Source organism: Pinus tabuliformis, chromosome 5_2 (genome assembly GCF_031772625.1).
Source record: "Pinus tabuliformis cultivar Carrire ecotype Pingquan chromosome 5_2, CPIR1, whole genome shotgun sequence".
Taxonomy (NCBI): Eukaryota; Viridiplantae; Streptophyta; class Pinopsida; order Pinales; family Pinaceae; genus Pinus; species Pinus tabuliformis.
The window spans coordinates 994,495,982-994,522,962 of record NC_142306.1 but is presented as its reverse complement, the minus strand read 5'-3'; positions in this window follow the sequence as shown (position 1 = coordinate 994,522,962).

Here is a 26,981-nt window from a genome sequence, read left to right as displayed (position 1 = left end):
TTCAAGTGGTGTAGGAACTGATTACTACCATACATATGATAGGTAACAATTTATCTAGTTAACCGTAGGTCAATTTTTCCTTTTGCTTCTAATTTTTCTAGTTACTTCTTTAACTTTGTCATTTACCAAGACCATAGGAGAGAAAAGTTAAAAACCAGTACCATCTGCAAATTAGGTAAGGTTATCTTCAATTTTACTTTACCCCACTATAGCTATATTACGTACAAGTTTGTGTAGATTTATATTTTCTTCCCACATTTACTCCAACTTATTGAGGGTTCTAACATACTTCTCAGCCATTGCAGATTTGACCCTTCCCTCAAGAACCTTGAACTCATTTACCTTGCCGAGGGTTTTCTCTTTCTTAGAGTCATTACTTTACTCATAATATGCTAGGTTCTTATGTGGAATTTTGTTTCCATTCTTGGGCACTTCAGTATGAGGCCAAGACCCTTTCTAGAATAACATGACTTAGGGTTTTATGTCAATAATTAAAACTTGTTCAATTGAGCCCTCCATTCAACTGAGCTCATAAGGAATTTTTGAAATCTTGTGTATATATTAAGTTTTGTAACATTTTATATTTGCAGCGAGTTGGCCTTGGTAACTTTTCTTTTTGAAGAAGACATTTATAAGATAATTTCTTCAAAATTTTATTAGTGTTTTCCCTCTTTCTCTCATGGTTGCGGTACTTATTTGTAATATTTAAGTAGTATACCATTTGGCCTTAACTCTGGCCCAGTTTTTTTTTTAAATGAACATTCTCGGAATTGGATATACATAGTATTTCTTTGAAAATACTACGTGGAAATTTTGTTTAAGACTCTTAAAAAATGGTATATACATGGTGTTTATTTGAAAATACTACGAATGATTACCCCTTCGAGGTGGTAAATAGGTTTAGAAAAATAACTGAAGATGAAGGATTCTATGTGATGCTATTTGAAATATTTACATTTATTTTCCTCCAATAGAGATAAGATCCATGGTATACTTGGAGTTTGATAAGGTAAGAACCTAATGTAGCAAGCTTTAGCAAGTTCATGATATGCGAAAGAAGATTGTTTAGTCAATAAGAGGCAGCAAATTTTAAACTGTACAATTTGATTATGTGGTAGAAACTTCTTACCATTTTTTAGTCTTTGTGGCCAAGGGTTTGGATCTCCAAGTGGCATGATTCGTGAAGATAGGCTTTGAATAAAATCTAGGAGTTTGAATGTCCAAGTGGTGAGGGGTATGTATTTGCAAGAAATGGGGTTTGAATCTCTAGGTATTAAGCTGCAGGATCTGAATCAACTGGAACAATATATGTATCTTAAATGGTATCTACAAGAACTCCTAACATAATTATGTCTATGAGTGAAACTAAAACTGGACTTGTCACTCAATCTCGAGTCGTCATATCTACTACCTTTATACTTTATAGCTTAGCTGTTGTCGACACGGGATCTAGATTCGAGGAAAAGGGTGATAATTGGGCGGGAACTTAGCAAAGACATATTGGGAGTAGCACTTGGCATGATCGATGGAAACAATATATATATATATACATATATATACATATATACATATATACATACATACATACATACATATATATATATATATATATATATATATATATATATATATATATATATATATATATACATACATATATATATATATATATATAGATATATATATATATATATATATATATATATATATATGGATTTGGATCAACCATGGCTCTGAAGCATGATGGCGATGGCGAGTACGACTGACCGAACGTGGAGGCAGATTGTTGCAGCAGATGGCAGGCGCGAGGGCTACCACGTAGTCTGGTCCCAGGGCTACGGTCATCCCCCTTACCCCCGATCTCCTGGCCTGTAGAAGGTTTACTGCGGTTTACTGAGTTGGTTTTCACCTTTACCAGCTCTCCGTTTAGGGCTGCCTCCCCCTCGCTATCACCCTACCTTGTCAGTTACAGGCAGCTGGTGCTAGCCTTCCCGCGACAACAATGGATCTTGATAATGTAGAATATTCGGAGGATCCCTTACTGGAAGGTTCAGTCTAGACAATGCCACATTCTAAAAGGGCAGATCGCATTCTATTCAGTTGTGAGTTGAACGAGGCCATTTCCGACCTGCCTCTGATCTCAGGGTAGTTTAGTCAACTGATCATCCTACCGAACGTTCCCCCTATCTAACCGTCCCTCTCCTCCCCGCCGGCTTCCCCAACCTCGTTAGGGTTTGTTTCGCGCTGCCTGAACCCTAACTTCCCTAACCTCCCAGAGTCATGGGCTGACCCTCCTTACATCCCCATTACAAACAGCCTTTCTTCCGGTTTGCACAGCTCGTCAGCTCCCCCGCATTCGGTACCACTAACTCTGGTTCATAATTCTGAAACCCTCCCTGGAAACCCTAATGGCCCTCCGGACATCTGAGGCACCCCTCAATCATCCCACCCCACTTGGGCCTGAGGGTAGCATAAACCCTAGAAGTAACTCAGACACGAGGGTGCCACTATTGGAGGTGACACGAGGGTACCCCTGTTAAGTGCTTTAGATCGAAGATTAACAATGTCATCTTGTGGTTGGAGGAAGACATTCAGGTGGCGGAATCCATGGATATCACGGATAGGGTACTGGTTGGAAGGATTCGTGGTAGGAAATACTCAGCCGAAAGACTAAAGGAATAGGTGACTGAGGTTTGGCGCCACCGACTTACAGATCTTCCCACCGTATATACATTTGTGCGGGGTTGGCTCGCCTTTAGGTTTGCTTGGTTGGACCATACAAACTGGGTACTATCCTCATACTGGCATTTCGATCAAGCCCCGGTCCACCTGAAGCGATGGTCGCCACTATTTGATCCAGAATCTGAGCAGCTGGGGATAGGACCAATCTGGGTTAGGTTGCCTGGGCTTCCCCCACACTTCTGGTCGGAAGAGATATTCAAGAGAATTGGGAACTCGCTTGGTTCATATATGGGCTTGGATAAATCCTACCTTATCACAGGAAAGATGTCTTATGCACGCATCCTGGTACATATGGACACGCGAGGGGGCCTGCAAGAGTTTATTACCATTCAATGGAGGAACTTCACCAGGAAGCAAATCTTGGACTATGAAGGCGTGCCATATAGATGTCGGTACTGCCATAAGGTTGGCCATGTATACAAGGACTGCCCCCTAAATCCTAAATGGGGACAGAGGACAAGGGAAACTGAACAACGCTATGAGGCCCCTTCGGAGCCATCTCAGCAAGAGCAGCCGACAGAGGAGCAGCGATACATGATGCAGCCGAGGGGAACGAAGAAGTTGCCCCAGGTCCCAGCAAGAAGCGGGGGAAAGCTCCACTCAGGCCACCCTCTCCGCCATTGACGAGAGCTTGGGCGGCTTCAGGGGAGGCTTTTACTGCGGGTATGGCTCCTTCTATCTCCCATTCTGTTATCTCTGCTTGTGATAATATAATGGTTTCTACGTTGCATTCTCATATTATTACTTCCCATCCTGGGGGCGGGCCGACAAGCTCCCTCCTCCCTCCCCTGAACCCCTTCCCCCCCTCTTCCCTTACAACAACCCTTCCCTAATTTACATTGCTCCATGGTGGCCTCTCGCTTTGTGGACCCTCCTCCCCTGCTTACTCTCTCGAAGTCCCTCCCTCTCTCCCCTAAGTTTTCCTCCCACTGCAAGGACCACCGCTATTTGACTCGCTCAAAGCTCCGCTCACTTGACAAGGATGCAGTCAGCTTTGGGATCATTCCCTTCCCCTATCTCCCAAATCTTCCTCATGGTTGGCCCTCCCATCTTTCCAAGGCTAAACATTGGGCGGGTGAAGAGATTGTCTCAGGTAGACAGACTAAAATCCCTTGGGGTCTTAGAGCAGAGGATACCCCCTCCCCCATTCCTCAATGAAAATCCTCTCCTTCAACTGTAGGGGCTGGCTAGCCTCGGGGAAAAACTAGCCTTGAGATGACTGTTAACTACTGAACCTGTGGACATCATCTTTCTACAAGAAACTCTTGGACCCACTAGCTCCATCTCTCCCCTCCTAGAATCCTGTCTTCCCAACTAGTCCTTTCACTCTCTGGATGCGATGGGCAGATCAGGGGGGTTATCATTAGGCTTTTGCAATCATTCGATTCAGCTGCTAAATGTCTGGGGAGGGGTGGGGTTTTTGGGAGTGGACATCTATTCGTCGACCCTGGAATCCTGTATAAGGCTCTTCAACATCTATGGGCCCTGCCGAGACTGGGAGGCTTACTGGAGGAAACTGCTCACCTCCTCCACCTTACAAGGCGACAATATCATCCTCGGAGGTGATCTAAATTTCTCGATGGGTTATGCGGAGTCATGGGGACCAAATGCTCAAATGGACCCCCTATCCATATTCTTTGAGAGCTTACTGGACACCCACAATCTGATTGACATTCCCACTGCAAAGATCCAACCCACATGGAGGAACAATAGAACTGGAGAGGCCAGTTTGGCCAGAAGATTGGATCGTTTTCTCATCTGTGAAGCTCTGGTCAATAGAGGCTTTCATGTTAGACAGTGGGTTGGCTTGGGAGGGGTCTCGGATCACAGGCCCATCTATTTGGAACTGCAAACTGCCCATAACAAGCCAAAGGCTCCCTTTAAGTTTAATTCTACATGGTTAAAGGATGCCAGTTATTTGAAGGCAGTCACTAACTATTGGAAGACCCACCCAGTGGGCACAGAAGGTCTCATTGCAGAGGGGTTTGCCCGAAACATGAATGCCCTGAAGGAGCTATCAAAAGAGTGGGCCAGGAGGAAAAAAGAACAGGATGAGCACCAGCTCAAATTAGCAGAAGAAGAAATTGCCAAAATGGAGGAGGATTCGGAGGGGATTCTTACCTCACAAGAACAAAAGGATAAGTTGGCTGCCCTCCTCCATGAAAGGGCATGAATACTGAAAGACAGAGAGGAGTGCTGGAGACTTCGTAGCCGAGCCATATGGCTCAAAGAAGGAGATGAAAACACTAAGTTTTTTCATAGACATGCAAATGGGAGAAAGGTGATCAATACTATTTGGGAGCTTAAGAAGGAGGACGAAACCTCTGTAAACACCTTCCGGGGACTTGCATCTCTAGCAAGTGCACACTTCAAAGGAATTTACAAGGAGCCCCCAACCGCCACCCTGGCGGAGGTTATGCACATAGCACAAACTTTCCCCAGATTTGTGGATGAGGAAGCAGAGCAGGAGCTGACAAAGGAGGTGAGCCTGGGCGAATTGGAAGCAACCCTCAAATGGTTAAAAAAAGACAAGAGCCCAGGACCGGACGGATGGACAGTTGAGTTTTATACAGCTTTTTTGACATTCTGGGAATAGACCTTCTGCGACTGATAGAAGAATGTCGATTGAGGGGTAGAATGTGGGAGAGCTTCAACTCTATGTTTATTTCCCTCATCCCCAAATCGAATAAGCCCTTGACCTTTGACGACTTTAGACCCATCTCTCTGTGCAACTGCATATATAAGATCATTGCTAAAATTATTGCTAACTGCCTCAAGCCCATTCTCTCCGCCCATATCTCCCCAGAGCAGTTTGCTTTCCTCCAGAACAGAAAAATCCATGAGGCTGTTGGCACTGCACAGGAACTCCTCCACTCTATACAGACCAGGAAACTCAAAGACATGATACTGAAGATCGACCTGTCCAAAGCTTTTGATAGGGTAAACTGGCTCTGCCTTCGTATGTTTCTAACCCATCTTGGCTTCCCCTACTCCTTCATCAAATGGATCCTGTGTTGTATCATGAATGTATCCTTCAGTGTGCTTATCAATGGCTCAACCTCCCCTTTTTTCCATGCAGAAAGAGGACTGAGGCAAGGATGCCCACTCTCCCCTTTACTTTTCCTACTTATCATGGAGGGCCTCAGCTGAACCATTGGGGAGGAGTGCAGACTAGGGCGAATAAGGGGAATCAAAATTACTAAAGATTGCACCCTCACCCACTTGTTGTTTGTGGATGATGTACTGATCCTCTTAAATGGGGGTATAGGGGATACCACTGCTCTCCACCGATCCCTTGGCATCTTCCTAAAAGCTACAGGCATGGTATTAAATGAAGCAAAATCAACAATTACTACCATCAGATGTTCCCAGTATGAGATCCAGTTTGCTCTCAGAAGATTTTCTTTTACAGAAGTGCCAATTGAAGAAGGGCTGAGATATCTGGGATATAGGCTAAAACCCCTTGGATACAAGTTAGCCGACTGGACATGGCTCATATCAAAAGTGGAGAAGAGGCTAAACATTTGGTATCACAAATATCTCTCCAGAGCGGGGAGGCTGGTACTCATCAAGACTGTCTTAGAAGCTACACCAGTATATTGGATGACATTGGCTTGGATACCCAGAGGCATTCTGACTCACCTACAAAATTTATGTTGCTGGTTCTTGTGGAAAGGGAACCAGCGGGGGAAAATTTTTGCATGGACGAGCTGGGAATCATTGGCCCTACCAAAGAGCTAGGGAGGATGGGGCATCAAGAGGCTGGACACCTTCTCTCAAGCCTTGGCTGCAAAGTTAGGGTGGAAACTGTTAAACAATAACAGCCTTTGGACGAAGGTTGCAGTGTCCAAATACATCCATCCATCAAGTGTACAAGCCTGGATCAGACAAGACACCAGGACGAACAACATCTCTAATATCTGGAAGGCAGTCACTAATACTAAGGAGCTCATACGCAGTGGCTTGACTTGGAGAATTAGATCGGGGACTAAGATACAGATTGGCACAGACCCTTGGGTGGGTTGTGGCAACACTCACAGGCTCACTGAAGGACTAAGAGGACACTTACAGGCCAATGGAATTGTGCACATTAATCAGATCGCAGATGAGGCACATTCTACCATCTTTCAACAAGCTTGGAGAACTGTCAACGATCTGAACATCCCAGGATGCTGGCAGCAGGAATGGCGCATTTATACAAATGCTTTGATGGAGGCCCACATCAGAATAATCGAGGGTGAGGATGAGCTTATCTGGGCACATGCTAAACATGGTATTTACTCCCCCAAGATAGGTTACCAAGTACTGATGGAGAGGCACAAACCACAGGAATTGGCACAGTGGTGGAAGCAGATGTGGAAGTTGAAGGCGCCCCCTCGAACAAAATTGCTAATGTGGTCCATACTTCGCAACAAAGTCCCGACTGGGGCAAACTTGATGAAAAGATCTTTCTCAGGGCCATTCTGGTGCCATCTCTGCAAAAATGACAATGAGGACACTGAACACCTTTTTCTTAATTGTCCTTGCACTCAAGATTTATGGAAGGGCTTTCTCGGTTCGATCTCTTCTGCAATGAATTGGCAGGGTCCTCACCTCTCTGAAGCATGGAACAACTGGTGTACAACTACCACTGCCAGGCAGAAAAACATCCCGCTTCTAATTAGTTGGGCCATTTGGATTGCTAGGAACCAAGCCATTTTCCATCAGCGCCCCCCCCACTGGCCCTCCATTACCACCAGGCTACTAGCCGAATACAGTTCCATACCTGAAGAGGAAGACCAACCATCCCATAGGATCATTACACCTGAAGTCATCAACCCAGCTCATCCATGGGCTTATTTTGATGGATCAGCACAGGAGGTGGGATGCGGAGGGGGGGCTATCCTACATTTGATTGTATCCCATGTATTTAAAATACAAATGGGACTGGGAAGGGGAACAAACAACTTTGCAGAGCTCATTGCGGCCAAAAATATCATACATTTTGCATTATCCAAAAACTGCCATCATCTACAATTATTTGGTGACTCACAAATCATATGCAATTGGATAAATAAAATTGTGCAATGCAATGCATACTCTCTTAAACATATATTGGATGAAACCCACAGACTCATAACTTATTTTGATGTCTTCTCATGCCGTCACATCTACAGGGAACACAACACAACCGCTGACAACTTATCCAAGGAGGTGGCGCATAGGGACGACACTTCTTGGCTGATCATGGAGGAAAGAGACGGCAACACCTATCAGTACTACCACAGGCCATTCATAGAGCTTGGCACATGAACAATATACAATGAGACTGTTTTTTTGCTTTTTGGATCCATAAGTCCGAAAGATCATATGTAATTATTCACTGTTTATATTTTCCTTATACTAAAGTACAACAAGGGCTCTCTGCGAAGAGCCTCATAATATTTTCATAGTATTTTATTTTTGAAAAGCCTCATTCATGAGGCGGAACACAGTTTTTTGAAATTTTGGTGGTAGACAGGCCAGGCCTGAATATTGTATATGCAACGCATCTGCAAAATGCAGTTTCTTTATCAATAAAGAAAGTGCGACTTTTTCCACGGGAAATATATATATATATATATATATATATATATATATATATATATATATATATATATAGATAGATATATATATAGATATATATATATATATAGATATATATATATATATATATATATATATATATATATATGTATGTATGTATATATATATACTATATTGCATATATATTTATAGGCCCTTAATAAGGTGATACTTATATAATTTCTTTTGTGTTATATATTTGGTTGTCCAAGGCCCTATCCATCAGCCATATATACTAGAAGAATAATTTAAAACCATGAACATTTCCTTTGTTTCGAAAGTCATCATCAAGGTCATGAGACCAATCTTTGTTGTGTAATATCTTGCAACTATTTACATATTATACTCATAGAAATAATTATCCTTAAATTTCTTAACACCTATGATATTCTCTTGGTTTCAAGAATAATATACTATTATCTTCTAAACAATGTCAACCATGTGAAGGTGGAAGATCATTTCTAAAACTAATAGTTGGTGCAATAATCAAATCACAGTACCTAGGGGGGCATGTTGACTTTATAATAATTTCAAACAATCATGTGAAATAATTAGTCTGCAGAACAAATATTATAATAACAAAAAAAAAAAAAAATATGATTAATATAAACAAAAAATATATAATGATTCATAAATAGAATAACCTTACTGCTGTAGGATATTCGTTCTCCCTTCAATGTTCACATTCTTCCTACAATATCTGTAAGTTTTTTCATATAAAATTCTCCATTAAGGTTTGCACCTACAAGAATTGCAAGGGCCATAACATTTCCCATCATTAACCCCTTGCATATTATTTAATCCCCATCTAATGATCTTTTACATTCTTCACGCAACAAAAAAATAATTGTATAAAGCAAAATGAAAAGAAATCACTCAGAAAAAATACATTTTAACCTTTCACAACTATTGTAGTTACAACAAAGATGTCGCAACACTTATATATGGGGTATTTATAAATTTATTTATCGTTACAGTTATGACATTACATGACTATTCAAAGTCAAAGGTGACCAACCAAATAAATGGTCATATTAACCTTGGGGTTAAATAAACAGTCACATTGATCATGTGTCATCACAATTGCAACAATTGATGCCTACCGTCTCAATTTCAGCACAAAACATTTTCCATATAACTTGCAACAAACTATTTTTGTCGTCTTCATGGTGACGAATGAGAAATTATATGTCTCACTTATGACACACAACAAAAATGTTATCATAATTCTGATGAACACAGGCACCAAAACTATAAAAATGACATTTTTTCTTGACCTTCATGAAAGTATGGACCATAATGTCAGACTAGGTCGTCGCCATTTTAGTCCTAAATGTAGTAGCAGTTCTTCAACTTCAATTTTATTTTCAACCTTACGAAACTAAACTCTTTGTTTATTTTTGGGTTCATTTGGCTTCCGTGACTTCAATAAGTAAATATGGTAGTAGTCATACAAAAACACTTTTCTAGGCTAGGGTTTCCTTTCCATTTCATTGTGGTAACTTGCATAGTATCGTTTCTATCAATAAATGTTAAGCCATATCAATGAAATTTTCTTCTCATGCAATAATAGTACTCATGTCCTCATTTTTGTGCTTGATTTTCCTAGATTATTCTCCTCTAAATGTTTACAGTGAACAAAAGATACTTCTAAGGCTAAGTTCCTCTGTTTTCAGGTGGTGCAGGAACTGATTACTCCCATACATATGTTAGGTAACAATTTATCTAGTTAACCCTAGGTCAATTTTTCCTTTTGCTTCTATTTTTTCAAGTTCCATCTTTAACTTCGTCATTCACCAGTACCACATGACAGAAAAGGTAAAAACTAGTACCCTCTGCAAATTAGGTAAGGTTTCCTTCAGTTTTACTTTACCCTGCTGTAACTATATTTGTTATGAGTTTATGTAGATTTACATTTGCTTCCCACATTTACTCCAACTTACTAAGGGTTCTAAAATTCTTCTCAACCATTGCAGATTGGACCCTTCACTCTAGAACGCTAAACATAGTTACCTTGATGAGGGTTTTATATTTCTTAGAGTCATTACTTGACTTATAATATTCTAGGTTCTTATGTGGACTTTTTATTCCGTTCCAGGGCACTTGACTATGAGGCCAAGACCCTTTTCTAGAATAACAGGACTGAGGATTTTATGTCAATAATTAAAACTAGCTCAATTGAGCCCTCCATTTAGTTGATCTCTTAAGGGATTTTTGAAATCTTATGTATATATTAAGTTCTGTAACATTTGATGTTTGCGGCCAGTTGGCGTTGGTAACTTTTCTTTTCGTGCAAGACATTTATAAGAAAATTTCTTTGGAATTTAATTAGTATTTTCCCTCTTTCTTTCATGGTTGTTGTAGTTATTTGTAATCTTTAAGTAGTATACCATTTGGCCTTAACTCTGTCCTAGGTTATTTTTTTCAAAATGAACATTCTCAAAATTGGATATACATGTTATTTCTTTGAAAATACTACTAGGAAATTTTGTTATAAGACTGTTTGAAAATGGTATATACATGGTATTTCATTGAAAATACTGCGAATCATGACTCCTTGGAAGCGGTAAATAGGTTTACAAAAATTACTGAAGATGAAGGATTGTACGTGATGCTATTTGAAATATTTACATTTATTTTCTTCCAATAGAGATCAGATCCATGATATAGTTGGAGTTCAATAAGGTAAGAAATTAATGTACCAGGCTTGAGAAAGTTCATTATATGTGAAAGAAGATTGTTTAGACAATAAGAGGTAGAAATTTTTAAATTGTACAATTTGACTCTATGGAAGAAACTTCTTACCATTTTTAAGTCTCCGTGACCAAGGGTTTGGATCTCCAACGGCTAGGTTGGATATCCAAGTGGCGTGGTTCGTGAAAATAGGCTTTGAATAAACTCTAGAAGTTTGGATCTCCAATTGGCCAGGTGTCTGAATTTGCAAGCAGTGGGGTTTGGATCTCTAGTTATTAAGCTGCAGGATCTGAATCAACTATAAAAGTATATGTATCTTAAATGGTCTCTACAAGAACTCCAAATGGAATTACATCTATTAGTGAAACTTAAACTCGACTTGTCACTCAATCTCAAGTTGTCAGATCTACTACCTTAATACTTTGTACCTTAGCTGTTGTCGACATGTGATCTAGATTTGAGCCAAAGGGTGCTAATTGGATGGGTACTTAGCAAAGACATCTTGGGACTAGAACTTGGCATGATCAATGGAAGCAATATATAGATAGATATATAGATACCAATTATCTTGCATATATAATTATAGGCCCTTAATAAGGTGATGCTTATATAATTCTTTTTGTGTCATATATTTGGTTGCCCAAGGCCCTATCTGTCACCCATAGATGTTACAAGAATCATCTAAAACCATGGACATTTCATTTGTTTCGAAAGTCATGATTCAAGGTGATGAGACCCATCTTTGTTGTGTAAGATCTTGCAACTATTTACATAATATACTCATATAAATAATTATCTTTAAATTCCTTAACACCTATGATATTCTCTTGGTTTCAAGAATAATATACTATTCTCTACTAAAAAATGCCAACCATGTGAAGGTGGAAGTTCATATTCTTCCCCCACCACAATATCACTCTTAATATTCCTAAAACCCAATTTATCTATTTTAAACTTTTTTAAAGCAACAAAGTAAGAATCAATCATATATAGAAATTACTAAGAGAAAAATATTTAAGTTAAATTAAAGAGAACAAATCTACAAGTTAATAAATATGAATGCAACCTGTTATATGACAACATTTTGATATCACTAATCTTCTTCTTCATCAATCATACCAACATTTGTGTCATCTTCTTCAAAAATGGTGTTTAAAGGATCAACAATTTCAACATCATCATCAATGTCATCATTTCCAATAATCATATCATCATCCATATCATCATGACGAATATCATCTCCTACATTTGGTTCAACTTCTTCATCTAACAATACATCATCGATACTATCTTCATCAAAAACATTGTCTCAAACATATCCTTGAACTTCTCCAACATCTTCATGATCTAGCACATGATTATCCACAAACGGCTACTCTACACCATCATCTTATTCAACATTATCATCTTCTTTTGGTACATTATACTCTACTGGTCTTCTTCTTCAATCATATCTAACAACATATGACCAACCTACTCTACCTAGAACTTTTGAGTAAAAGATTTGTTCACATTGTGTTGGAATAACATATCAATCAGATCCTATCTCAAATGAACTTGTATTAACCATGGTAAATCATTAGCATGTTGAATAAAAATTATATTGGGATCATGTTCATTCATTCATAACCTATACCATTTCACATCAAATACCATTTATTCAGAATTGGATATACATGGTATTTATTTGAAAATATTACTTGGACATTCATAGTCTATAGAATTATTCCCTGCAATTATTCTTTGCATTCAACTTGCATGCATGTGTTACTATTTATAAAGTATGAAAAAGAGCACAATTTCATTTTCTAGTACAATTTATCCTGATGTATTATGGAATATTTCCTTTCTCTTCAAATGCACAAATTTTCTCTTAAGGTACCTTGTCAATAAAATGGTAAAAATACATTGTAATTTTTAGGAGTGATTATATTGTTATCCTCTGTGTTTTATGTACTTTTATCTGTGTTTAATTGTTATTTGTATATTCTGTTGACATATTTATATAATTATAGATAAGAAAATAGGTTATTTCATCACATGCTACCCTTTGTTACGACATAGTAGTCCTTAAGACATGCCAGGACATGTCATGGGACCTACTTTTTTCTTCTATGACATAACTATTTAGAGTCTAGGACTGTTACCCAACCAAGTAGGTGGAATTTCAAACTATTGACCAATTTTCTGTGGTAATTAATCTAGGCTCAAAATTTATTATTCAACCCTTAAATATTTACAGTTTACTATATACATACATAATTGTTTTAAGAAATTTCTTTAACTACACCACTCTCACTGTTTATAATAATGACCGAGAAACTAGTCTTGTAGCATTAGCTAGAAACCTTATCACCTTTTGAATTTAACCCTTACCTGCATCCACATGTTTCTAGAACCTCTAGTATAACCATTTACCTTTTCCACCATAGACAACCTCTAGGCTCTAGGCTTGCAATTACTGCTTGACCTATTACAATTTAGGAATACAAAACCCTATACCCATTCATAGAATTCTAAATTCCATAGTTACATTTTCACAATAAATACCCAAATACAAATTCAAATACCTACTCAACTTCCTTAGCCATATTTATTAAATAATAATTTAAAATAAACAAGGTATTTATATAATATGTTCCTAGGAATGTGTAAAGGGCTCTCACGGCCCTCCCAACCATAAGTTAGCTTCCACAACTAGCTACCTACAAGCTCTACTCCTCTCTTTCAGAGAAACAATTCCAAGAAGCTTTCCAAGTATTTTCTCCTGAAGCATTATAGAAGTGTCCTGCTTTATTTCTCTTGGGTTGAAACCAGTCTTTCTCTTCCACTGCATACACTTGAGAATAATTATTTTTCTCTCTGACAGTATATTCCAATGTAGAGCCAATTTCATGACATTTATCTCTAGACATTTTTTTTTGTGTTGTGTCCTTTCCTTTTCCGTTGATTAATGGAAAAAGGATAAATTTTCCTTATTTTTTCCCTCTTCTTGGGCATAACTAATTCCAAATATTTCACTAGCAATTAGAAGATAACTTCCACATGACAATGCTTAACACATTTTCAATAATATTAACACAAAAGAATTTCTTTTTTATTCATAAAAGTAAATATTTACATCAGCGAGTCATATCTAAACAATGTAAACTTTGAAACGAGAACTGACACTATTACTCATTTTGTAGAGACAACAAAAAAGTGACCCGAATTTGAAAATGGGTGATGCAGAACACACATGTCTTTTTTAGAGCAAAATTTTTGGCACTTTAAATTTTTTTATGTACATTACGTTTTAGAATGGTAGTGATTTTTATGCTGATTTTAAAAAGTGGTAATTCTGCATCAGACCTTTTTTTAAAAGACCTATTTTTTTACTTTAAATTTTCCAATGTATGAAATGTAAATAATTATTTTCTAAATTTAATAATTTTTGAAGTGGTCTTCTTCTTCATATTTTCGTGTTTTTATTTTAATTTTTTTTTTCTAGTGAGGTTTTTATTGTTTTGCATATTTAAAGAAGAAGTTCGATATTTTGAATTTTCGATATTCTACATATTTATACATTGTTAATTAATATTTCAATCCAAATGAAATAATTGTCTCTAAAAAACAATAATTGTTAATTAATATTTCAATCCAAATGAAATAATTGTCTCTAAAAAACAATAATTTTAACAATTGACAAAAAAAAGCCATTTTTAACAAAAATATAACTAAAAACTACACATTTTGATAATTTTTCATAATTTTTTGCTAGAGATGACATGTCAAAATCTCAATTTTTATAGGAAAATTTTAACTAAAAATGGTTAAATAATAGTTTTTTTTTTTATGAATTTCATGTCAAAAAATAATAATAATCACTGTTTGTTTTCAAAAAATAATGATTAACATAAAAATGAATGCGAAAATAACACAATACAAATATTGAACACATAACAACCTTAACTGAGTGCTTATTCTTCTCATAAAATGTCACAGTCAAAACATTACAAGTATAACTAATCAATAGTTTCCAAAAATGAGCTTGATTTCCAAGCATAACTTAAATTTAATCAACAATGTCACGTAATCCAAGCTCTTCGTCCTGTGGAGTTTCATCATTGTCTTCTTCCACAATATCTTCTACTTCATTTTTCTCATTTTCCTCCTCTAATGGATCTTTGATGTCTGCGAATCTCCCAATGTATGCCTTTCCAATCATTCTGTGTAATGGTGGTTGGGGTTCCTTTGCCTTTTTCACCACACGTGATTCACTAAAGTCTCATTTCTTCAACCCAATTTCTTTCATTGCATGTGGAAGAAATGGAAGAGCGTTAATTCTTCGCTAAATAAAATTGCACTGTATTGGATCTTTTTCAATGGCAATGCAATTTCTTCCTTTTTGAAGGCAACATGGTAGTGTTGTACCTAATTATCAAGCAAAAAAGAAATAATGAAGTAAATTAGTACAATGACATATAAATTAATAAATAACATATTGAAATTCAATTCCATATAATAAAACTTACTTGAGCCAGAAAATAAATTCAAAACCCAATCTCCTTCATTTGACTTCCGCAAAGACATGGCTAAATCGAGCTCCTAAATAACATTGGGTTACATTGTTTAAGTGCTTAAATGGCTCAATCAAGCACTTAAAAAGGGTTCAATCGATCAATCATTTTTTCCACCCAAACGTGCCATCTCTTGCAAAAAAGTGTAACCCAGCTCCATGTTTTCATGCTTATAGATTATGAATTTCTAACAATCTATATCCTAATTATTACTATTATCCAATTTTAAAGTCATAGCCAAGCCAAACACCAAATTGCAGTATGAGACCCCCTTTTTTATGGGACAAGAGACCAACCTCCACACAACGATTCAATTATTATTTCTATGAAGGCATACCTACTCTAACCTCTTCTGGTTTTTGAACCTGTGACCTCTTAAGAGGAAACACATGCTCTTAACCATTAGGCCTATTCATGCTCTAAGAAAGTGGATTTGATTAGCTAAAGATAGTAATCTAGAAACTCACAATTATAACTCATAATCACAATATATAACACACATGTAACACACCTGCAAGATTACAAATTATGATAACATGTTTGAGAATACAAGCATAACTATTTCCTTTTATGAATCTCTAATGGGAATGTAATTATGAACTAGAATCTAGCCTAGGTTTAAAGGTTGTGTTTTAAAAATTGATACATTAATAAAGCCTATATGTGTAATCTTAAATGTATAAAATTGTATTTTATGCTATTTCAAAAAAATTGATTTGAACGTTCATTTTGTTAGGTTTAAAGGTTACATAATTTAGCACAAAATTTAACGTTGATTTCCAAGTTATTAATTTGTTTCAGTTTCCAAAAAAATTACATATTTGAATATTGATATAAACTATATTAACACTATCTATCTATCTATATAACATAATATTATATTAGTTTAATTTAATGATATATATTTAACATCTTCCCACATAACTTTTCCAAGAGTCATTGCTACCATCATATAACTTTGAAATATACACTAAAATATCTATAGAAATCTTTTACTTTTGAGAAAATCTCATATATATATTCTCAAGGAACTCTTAATCATAAACGCACAAAGTCGTCACAATCATGGTATTATAGTCATCATATCTTAATCATAAACGCACAAATTCATTACAATCATGGTATTATAGTCATCATATCACTAGCAAAACTGGACTTTTCAAAGCATGTTTTGACAGACAACTTTTACTTATGAAGAGAAATGCCTTCATCCATATCTTCAAATTCTTGGTGAAAAAGAAAATTCCCACAAGTTTACAATCTTTTTTTTCCATTGAATTCAAATACATTACCAATATTTCAGCTGAGGCGATTCTGAGAATTGCAGGCAGGTTTACACTCATGGAGGGTTGGTTGTAGAATCAAAGTTAAACCGGTTAGAGTGAAGTTGTGTTATACTTTTTATTTTAATCTCTCTTATTAAGTAGTGGAGTTATAAAAATATAAATTTATAAAGTAGATGTTGAAAATAGGATAAGTCTATTGAGGCTAGGCAGTTATTTTTGGCTAGAATTTGGGGGACATTTTTTGTTTAATTATATGTTTTATTTTTTTTTATTTTTTTTTTAATTTCTTGAGTTAAAATAGGTTTTTAAATATATTTAATATTTTTAAAAAATGAAAACATTATAACCATTTAAAACTATAATAGCTTAGACCAAAAATATTATTGACAACACTCATTTCATCTGGATACTATTATAATAAATATGTTTACAAAATGTGAAAGGATTGTAAATGTGAAAGGGCAATTCTAAGAATCGCGGGGTGGCGGGGTGATTCTCAGAATCACCCTTTCACATTAGAACATATTAGAACACTAACTTTATTGATTTTTAGTAAAATTTTACATAAATTTTTCACATATTCTATAATATTTATTAATTTTGTTTAAAATATTAATTTTTTAAAATTTCAATAGTAATGTATTTGAATTCAATGGCAAAAAAAGGATAGTAAATGTGAAAGGGTGATTCTCAGAATTGCCCTTTCACATTTACTATCCTTTTTTCACGTTTACTATCTTTATTTGTTATTGTTCTTCGGCCACTAGACTTCACCCATGCAAAACTACCTGCCTGACATAGACTTTGACAACATCAAGTAAACAGAAAGGCAGATAATGAAGCGGACCTTTAAACTAAAACACATTCTTGTAATTTCAATGTTTCTTGGTTGTAGAATCATGGAGGGGTTGGTTGTAGAATAGCAAGTTAAACCGGTTAGAGTGAAGTTGTGTTATAATTTTTATTTTAATCTCTCTTATTTAAGTAGTGGAGTCGTAAAAATATAAATTTATAAAGTAGATGTTGAAAATAGGATAAGTTTATTAAGGATAGACAGTTATTTTTGGCTGGAATTTGGGGGACATTTTTTGTTTAATTATATTTTTAATGATTTTATTTTTTTAATTTCTCGAGTTAAAATAATTTTTTAAATATATTTAATATTTTTAAAAATAGAAAACATTATAACCATTTAAAACTATAATAGTTTAGACCAAAAATAGTATTGACAACAATCATTTCATTTGGATACTATTATAATAAATATGTTTACAAAATGTGAAAGGATAGTAAATGTGAAAGGGCGATTCTGAGAATAGCGGGGTGGCGGGGCAATTCTCAGAATCGCCATTTCACATTAGAACATATTAGAACACTAACTTTATTGATTTTTAGTAAAATTCTTCATAAATTTTTCACATATTCTATAATATTTATTATTTTTGTTTGAAATATTAATTTTTTAAAATTTCAATGGTAATTTATTTGAATTCAATGGCAAAAAAAAAAGATAGTAAATGTGAAAGGGCGATTCTAAGAATTGCCCTTCCACCCAGCGATTCTCAGAATCGCCCTTTCACATTTACTATCCTTTTTTTACTATCTTTTTTCACATTTACTATCTTTATTTATTATTGTTCTCCGGCCACTGCGCCTTCACCCCTGCAAAACTGCCTGCCTGACACAGACTTTGAAGCGGATTGCTCATGAGATTGGTTTCACATCATAAATTGTTGAAGGGGTGGATTGACTTGAGATTGCTTGACGATGGAGTTTTATCCAAATCCCCAGGTGGTTTATGGAATTCTCATCAAATATTATGACATGGGTTTTGATATTAGGGGCCGTTTAACATTAATAATTTTCCAAAGGCCACAGTGAGAAAATATTAAATTCTTTTGGCTGTGCTAATCTATGATTTTATGATATTAAATTCTGGAAGCAATCAGCCTATGTTATCGTTCATGGCTTATGATTTTATGATATTATTTCTTGCGATTTGAATTATTTTTTTTGAAATGATGTCATGGCCTCCTTAATCACTATTTTAAATTGTTTTCAAACAAACAAACAAAAAGCAGCAAACCAAGCCAATGATGTCACAAAGTCCATCACTATTTCCAATTGTAGTGAAAACATTTTGGCAAAGAAAGAATGTTGTGTTTTCAAGCAAACCAAGCCATCCCTCAAATGAAAATGACAGACGGTGTCATTTCCAAATCTTTATTTCTTAATAATCTTTTTCCACCATGGCAGTCAAAACTATTTGTGCCATACAAATAACTAGTTCGTACATTTGATTATAGTCCTCTAAAATTAAGTGCATCTTGCAATCTTCCTTTAGAATTAATTTTACCAACGAAATTTTTTCCCCAGGAAATTTTATTTTCTTTCTCAATACGCTCCCCTTCCATTTATTTCTTTCCTCAGTTGCACATAAGGCTTCACTTTCGAATTCTCTTTTATTATTTTATCTATTATATGGTTGAAAAAATTCTTACATCAACAATAGAAAGAGATCACTTGATGACAGATTTCAATTAAACGAACTTAATTTGTTTTAGTGGGGTGATCTCCATTAAGATGTTTATGTTGAACTTATGTTGAAGGCACAGTAGCCAGAGAACAATAATAAATAAAGATAGTAAATGTGAAAAAAGATAGTAAAAAAAGGATAGTAAATGTGAAAGGGTGATTCTGAGAATCGGGGGGTGATTCTCAGAATCGCCCTTTCACATTTACTATGTTTTTTTGTTCCATTGAATTCAAATACATTATCAGTGAAATTTTAAAAAATTAATATTTCAAACAAAAATAATAAATATTATAGAATATGTGAAAAATTTATGTAGAATTTTATTAAAAATAAATAAAGTTAGTGTTCTAATATGTTCTAATGTGAAAGGGCCATTCTGATAATTGCCTCACCACCCCGCGATTCTCAGAATTGCCCTTTCACATTTTGTAAACATATTTATTATAATAGTATCTAAATGAAATGATTGTTGTCAATAATATTTTTGGTCTAAATTATTATAGTTTTAAATGGTTATAATGTTTTCATTTTTTAAAAATATTAAATATATTTAAAAACCTATTTTAACTCAAGAAATTTAAAAATAAAAATAAAAAAATCATTAAAAATATAATTAAACAAAAAATGTCCCCCAAATTCCAGCCAAAAATAACTGTCTAGCCTCAATAGACTTATCCTATTTTCAACATCTACTTTATAAATTTATATTTTTACAACTCCACTACTTAATAAGAGAGATTAAAATAAAAATTATAACACAACTTCACTCTAACTGGTTTAACTTGCGATTCTACAACCAACCCCTCCATGATTGTACAACCAAGAAACATTGAAACTACAAGAACGTGTTTTAGGTTAAAAGTCCGCTTCATTATCTGCCTTTCTGTTTACGTGAAGTTGTCAAAGTCTGTGTCAAGCAGGCAGTTTTGCAGGGGTGAAGGCGCAGTGGCGAGAACAATAATAAATAAATATAGTAAATGTGAAAAACGGATAGTAAATGTGAAAGGGTGATTCTAAGAATGGGGTGGCATGGCGATTCTTAGAATCTCTCTTTCACATTAACTATCCTTTTTGTTTTACCATTGAATTCAAATACATTACCATTGAAATTCGAAAAAATTAATATTTTAACAAAAAATAATAAATATTATAGAATATGCGAAAAAATTATGTAAATTTTTACTAAAAATCAATAAAGTTAGTGTTCTAATATGTTCTAATGTGAATGGGTGATTCTAAGAATCACTCTGCCATCCCGCGATACTCAGAATCACCCTTTCACATTTACTATCCTTTTACATTTTGTAAACATATTTATTATAATAGTATCCAAATGAAATGATTGTTGTCAATAATATAGTAGTATCCAAATGAAATGATTGTTGTCAATAATATTTTTGGTCTAAACAATTATAGTTTTAAATGGTTATAATGTTTTCATTTTTAAAAAATATTAAATATATTTAAAAACCTATTTTAACTCAAGAAATTTAAAAATTAAAAGAAATCATTAAAAATATAATTAAACAAAAAATATCCCCCAAATTCCAGCGAAAAATAACTGTCTAGCCTCAATAGATTTATCATATTTTCAACGTCTACTTTATAAATTTATATTTTTACAACTCCACTACTTAATAAGAGAGATTAAAATAAAAATTATAACACAACTTCACTCTAACCGGTTTAACTTGCGATTCTACAACCAACCCCTCCATGATTGTAAACCCCACGATTCTCAGAATCGCGTCAGCTGAAATATTGGTAATGTATTTGAATTCAATGGAAAAAAATGATTGTAAACCTGTGGGAATTTTCTTTTTCACCAAGAATTTGAAGATATGGATGAAGGCATTTCTCTTCATAAGTAAAAGTTGTCTGTCAAAACATGCTTTGAAAAGTCTGGTTTTGCTAGTGATATGATGACTATAATACCATGATTGTAATGACTTTGTGCATTTATGATTAAGAGTTCCTTGAGAATATATATATATATATATATATGAGATTTTGTGAAAAGTAAAAGATTTCTATATATATTTTAGAGTATATTTCAAAGTTATATGACAGTAGCAATGACTCTTGGAAACGTTATGTGGGAAGATGTTAAATATATATCATTAAATTAAACTAATGTAATTTTATGTTATATAGATAGATGGATAATGTTAATATAGTTTATATCAATATTCAAATATGTAATTTTTTTGGAAACTGAAACAAATTAATAACTTTGAAATCAACATTAAATTTTGTGATAAATTATGTAACCTTTAAGCCTAAGAAAATGAACGTTCAAATCAATTTTTTTGAAATAGCATAAAATACAATTTTATACATTTAAGATTACACATATAGGCTTTATTAATGCATCAATTTTTAAAACACAACCTCCAAACCTAGACTAGATTCTAGTTCATAATTACATTCCCATTGAAGATGCGTAAAAGGAAATAGTTATGCCTGTATTCTCAAACATATTATCATAATTTGTAATCTTACAGGTGTGTTATATGTGTGTTATATATTGTGATCATGAGTTATAATTGTGAGTTTCTAGATTTCTATCTTTAGCTAATCAAATCCACTCTCTTAGAGCATGAATAGACCTAATGATTAAGAGCATGTGTTTCCTCCTAAGAGGTCACAGGTTCAAAAACCAGAAGCGGTTAGAGTACGTATGCCTTCGTAGACAATAATCAAATCATTGCATGGAGGTGGGTCTCTTGTACCACAAACAAGGGGGTCTCATACACCAATTTGGTGTCTGGCTTGGCTATGATGATATATACTCTGAAAAGGTTGTTACTAGAAGGAATAGTGTTGAGATGGGTGTCTGCTAAAACCAGTCGTAAATCTAGAAGAATTTTGAAACCTGAAATGGTGGACATGCATGTGGACTCAGATGGGGCACTAGTTGATGAAAGAGAAGAATATGGAACATCTTCGTCTACATCTAGTCATTCATCTGAAGATGTGAATTCTGATGGTGTGCAAGAAAATATGAGTGATTTTGAATAGTTTTCTAAGACATTTTATATAAGTGATGTTTGCATCTTATCTTGAAATAAAATTTTTGATTTCCATATGGTGTTAAATCAGAAGTTATGAGTCATTTTTATGTTGTTTTCTTATATGTCTTAATTATGATAATTATTATTGTTTAGAATATCTACAATGCAACATTAAATTAGAGATATAATGTATGTTTCATTTAATATACAAATTATGACATTTTGATTCATTTAATGATGTAATTTGTTCATAATGTCATGGTTGTTTAGTTTTATCGTTGAAAAAATTCTAATTTATTGTGTATCTAACATGTTATGTTTAAAAACATGCTGAATTTATACTTAAGAAAGAAAAATATTATTCTACCGAAAACATTAGTGTGTTTTTTCCCTCATAAACAACCATTTTTTTGCACATAAAAATTCGGTCTTACTAGCATTTTTTTAAAATGTTGAAAATTGAACCTAAAAAAAATTCGTCGTTCTAGTATCAACATTTTTTCATTTTCAAGGTTTTTTTTGTACGAAAATTTCGTTTTCACTGCCATTTTTAAAACATGCTCAAAATTGACCCTAAAAAAAAACCATCATTCCAGTATACACACTTTTTGTTTTTAGCATTGTTTTTGATGTTTTTTCGGGGTTTTTTGGCAAGAGTTCTCGTTTTGAGTTTATAGTTCCCATTTTGAAGTTTACATTGTTTCTAATATTTTAACATTACAATCATAATTAAATAATTTAAAAGTCATGAATCATTACACAAGGGTGTTACATCTCCCCTCCTCTTAAAACTCACATTTTCCTTGGTGTTTTAGATTTGACTCTTCATTTGAATAGCATAGGGAAAGAATCTCATTTCTTCTTCCATTTCCTAGGTGGCCTCTTCAATTCCAAACTGCGCCCATTACACTTTAACTTATGAAATGGTTTTATTTCGAAGAGTAGCTTCCCTCTGATAAAAAATATGTATAGGCTCAACCCGAAAATCTCCTTCTGATTTGATCTATACAAAATTCCAATGAATGATGTGATTAGGATCATATATATATATATATATATATGAAATACATTATGAGATCTAATGGGAGCTAATAAAGCTAATTGGTAGGCCACGAACCCTACCCTAGCCAGTGTGTCAAATGGTCTACAAAACCAAGGTGCCAATTTAGAGCAACTCCCTAATCTTAGGGAAATATTCTTTGGTCGTACTTTCAAATAAACATCCTCCCCCACTTGAAACTCTTTAGGTTTTATTTTCAAATCAACATACATTATTTTTCTATCATGTGCCTCTTTCAAATACTTTCTAATTTTTCTTACCATCTGCTCCAACTCTTGTAATAGGTATATTGTCAACAACAAACTATCTTCAAGTTGAATCCAACTTATAGGTACATGACATTTTCTCCCATATAAAGACTCGAAGGGACACATTTTTAATGATGCATGATAGCCCTTGTTATAGGACAACTCTACCAAGTGTAGGTATTCCTCTCATTTTGTAGGTTGGTTCACCACATACATATGTAACATTTCCTCAAGAATCTGGTTAAATATTTCAGTCAACCCATTCATCTATGGATGGCATGTAGTGTTGAATTTTAATTGTGTACCCAATCCAATAAATAATGACCTCCAAAATATTGAGTTAAACTTTGGATTTGAGTCTAATATAACTATCCTTGGTATGCCATCAAGCTTAAAAATTTCATTCATAAAGATATCAACCACTTGTGCAACTTTATATGTAGATTTTACAGGGATAAAATGGGCAACATTTTTAAGTTTCTCAAATACTACCATAATGGATTCATGCCATTTTCGTGTCTGAGGCAACCCATTGATAAATTCCACAGAGATCACTTCCAAATTCCATTCTGGTATGGTAAGGGGTTCTATAGTCTAGCTGGGTGTTGATGTTTTGCCTTCACTTGCTGATATTCTTGGCACCTTGCCGGATATTCAACAACTTATTTTATTTTTTTTATCCAAAAGAACTCTCTTTTAAGTGTTGTAATAATTTTCTAGTACCCCAAATGACCTGTAAAAGGTTTCTTATGGTGTTCATCCATTATCAATAGATTTATTTTTAACTAATTTGGTGTATGAAGTCTATTTTTATTTGTTAATAACCCATTTTTTTCTAATTTCATAATCAATCCATTTATCTAGATCATATTTAGTTTTCATATTTTCACATATTTGATTATAATTTTGATCTGTCAATGTTGCCTCTTTGACCTATTTCAATAAGAAAAACTATGTTTGACTTATAGAGATATCATATAATTATTTCAAACTTTTACTTAAGGTGTCTACCACCTTATTCTCCTTTCCCTTTATGTGTTTAATTTCGAAGTCATATTCGCTCAGGAAGGCCATCCACCTGGCTTTCTTACCATTCATATCAGGTTGGATGAAAATTATTTTAGACTTACATGATTGGTAATTAGAGTGAATTTCCTTAAAATTAGGTAATTCCTCCACACATTGAGATCTTGAATTACAATTTCTAACTCTAAATCATAAACTACGTAATGTTTCTCATGTGCCTTTAACTTTCAAGACTTGTGAGTTGTTGAGTGATAAAAGGTGTCATTTTAACTCCTAATTATCTTCACATTAATTGTCAACCCAGGGATGATTTTTTATTTCAAGAGTGTACTCAGTCTGAGGCGGTCACTTGCTCAAGAATAATATTTTACAGTATAGTGCTTTAAATGAAAAAGTAAATGAATGCTGAAAACAAAATATAATCGGAACAACAAGAAACTAAAATTTTCTGAACTAAACCATTCACTCAAACAACCATCAATCGAGGACTCAATAATGATAACTCTCTCCCCTATAAACCGATGCAAATGAAAATCAATCATAGGCAAGATCGCTAATCTGAGAACTTAGAAGCTATAGTCAATGTTCTTTACAGTTGTTGATCTTTCAATCCACACTAAAGCAATTAACTGGAAATGATATATCAATAATGCTGCTAACAGAAATGGAATAAACACACTCACTGCAATAATACTTAAAATCAAAACCAAATACTTGCATGAATCAAATGAACAACAAAGCTTATTTAGTAGAAATGAACAACAAAGCTATTTCAATATAAATGAACCGCAATATGTAGTGAACATCAAAGTATGAATATGAACAACGCAGCTTTATATTTTAAATGAACAGCATAACAATATAAGTTGAAAAGGAGAATAATCTCTGTTATGATGGAGAGGAATGACCACGCAATTCAATCACAACTTATGCAATAAAACAATTTCATAAAATATTAGAATAGCACGCCGTAAAAACATGAAATTGTACATCAATACGATTCAAAGAAATAAGAATTAAATCAAACCATCACACGACTGGAACTGTAAAGATATAATACAGAGCAACAACTTAATCCACCAGAGGTTGGGCCCTTAGCCGCCAACGAATGATGCTGGGCTACTTTAGATAAGGTGAATGAACAATAACCCTTTTACTTATTAATCATCAAACTGTGAAATCCTTACAACAACAAAAGCCTTGAGAATTAAAATGGTAATGAAACAGTCCCCCTTTCCTCCTATCCCAGCCTATCCAATCTCTAATAATCCATGACTTAATCCCTCATAATCTATTCCACATGAATAATCAATCATTAATTATGAAGCCCCTTTTCTGATCTCTGTTTTCATTTAAATAGAGAGAGAGCAGAGAGTAGTTACAACAAAGATTATTACAATATGAATTCTATTACAAAATTGGATTGTTCTCAACAAATTGATAAGAAAAATCATATCTGAAATATCCTTCCATAAATCATTCAACAAGAATAGGTCGAATTTGGCGAATCTGGGAAAAACGTCTTCAGAGAACCTTCCCTTTCTATTAGTACAGACCGAATTAGGGAAAACAGCTCATCATGAAACTAGTTTGGCCCATTCTGAACAAAACCCATGTTTCAGATTTTCTAGATTCTTCACCATTTGCCCAAACCGTTCAATGCAAAATCGTCACTTATTATTCCAGCGAGTTTCTAAGTTGGCACATTTAATGATGAGCTCGAGATCAAATCTTCAATCTAGAAAATAGCTTGGAGGCTAAAATGGTGAACAAATTTATTAATAAACCATCATTGGTATAATCATGCATTATCATCAATTTATTAAAAATAAAGGAGAATAAATAATATTTATCCATAAGAGCATAAATAATTATAAAATGGAATTATATGATAAATCATGATAAATGAAATGATAAATAAGAGTAGAAATGGATGAAATAGGTGTTAAAAATTGATAATAATAATGACATATTAACGGCCCAACATGAGCCAAAACATACCGTTCTTGCATAAGCACACTTCCTAGGACATCCATACATGTGTTTGTACACACTTCAAAGTATTTTTCTAGATCTATTATTTTGATCACCGAAGCAACAAAAAGTAATTATTTCAAATGCTCAAAGTTTTCCTAAAACTATCATGTCCATTCAAATTTTACCCCTTTATTTTGTAGGGAGGTTATATGGTATGCCAACTTGGAAAACCCTT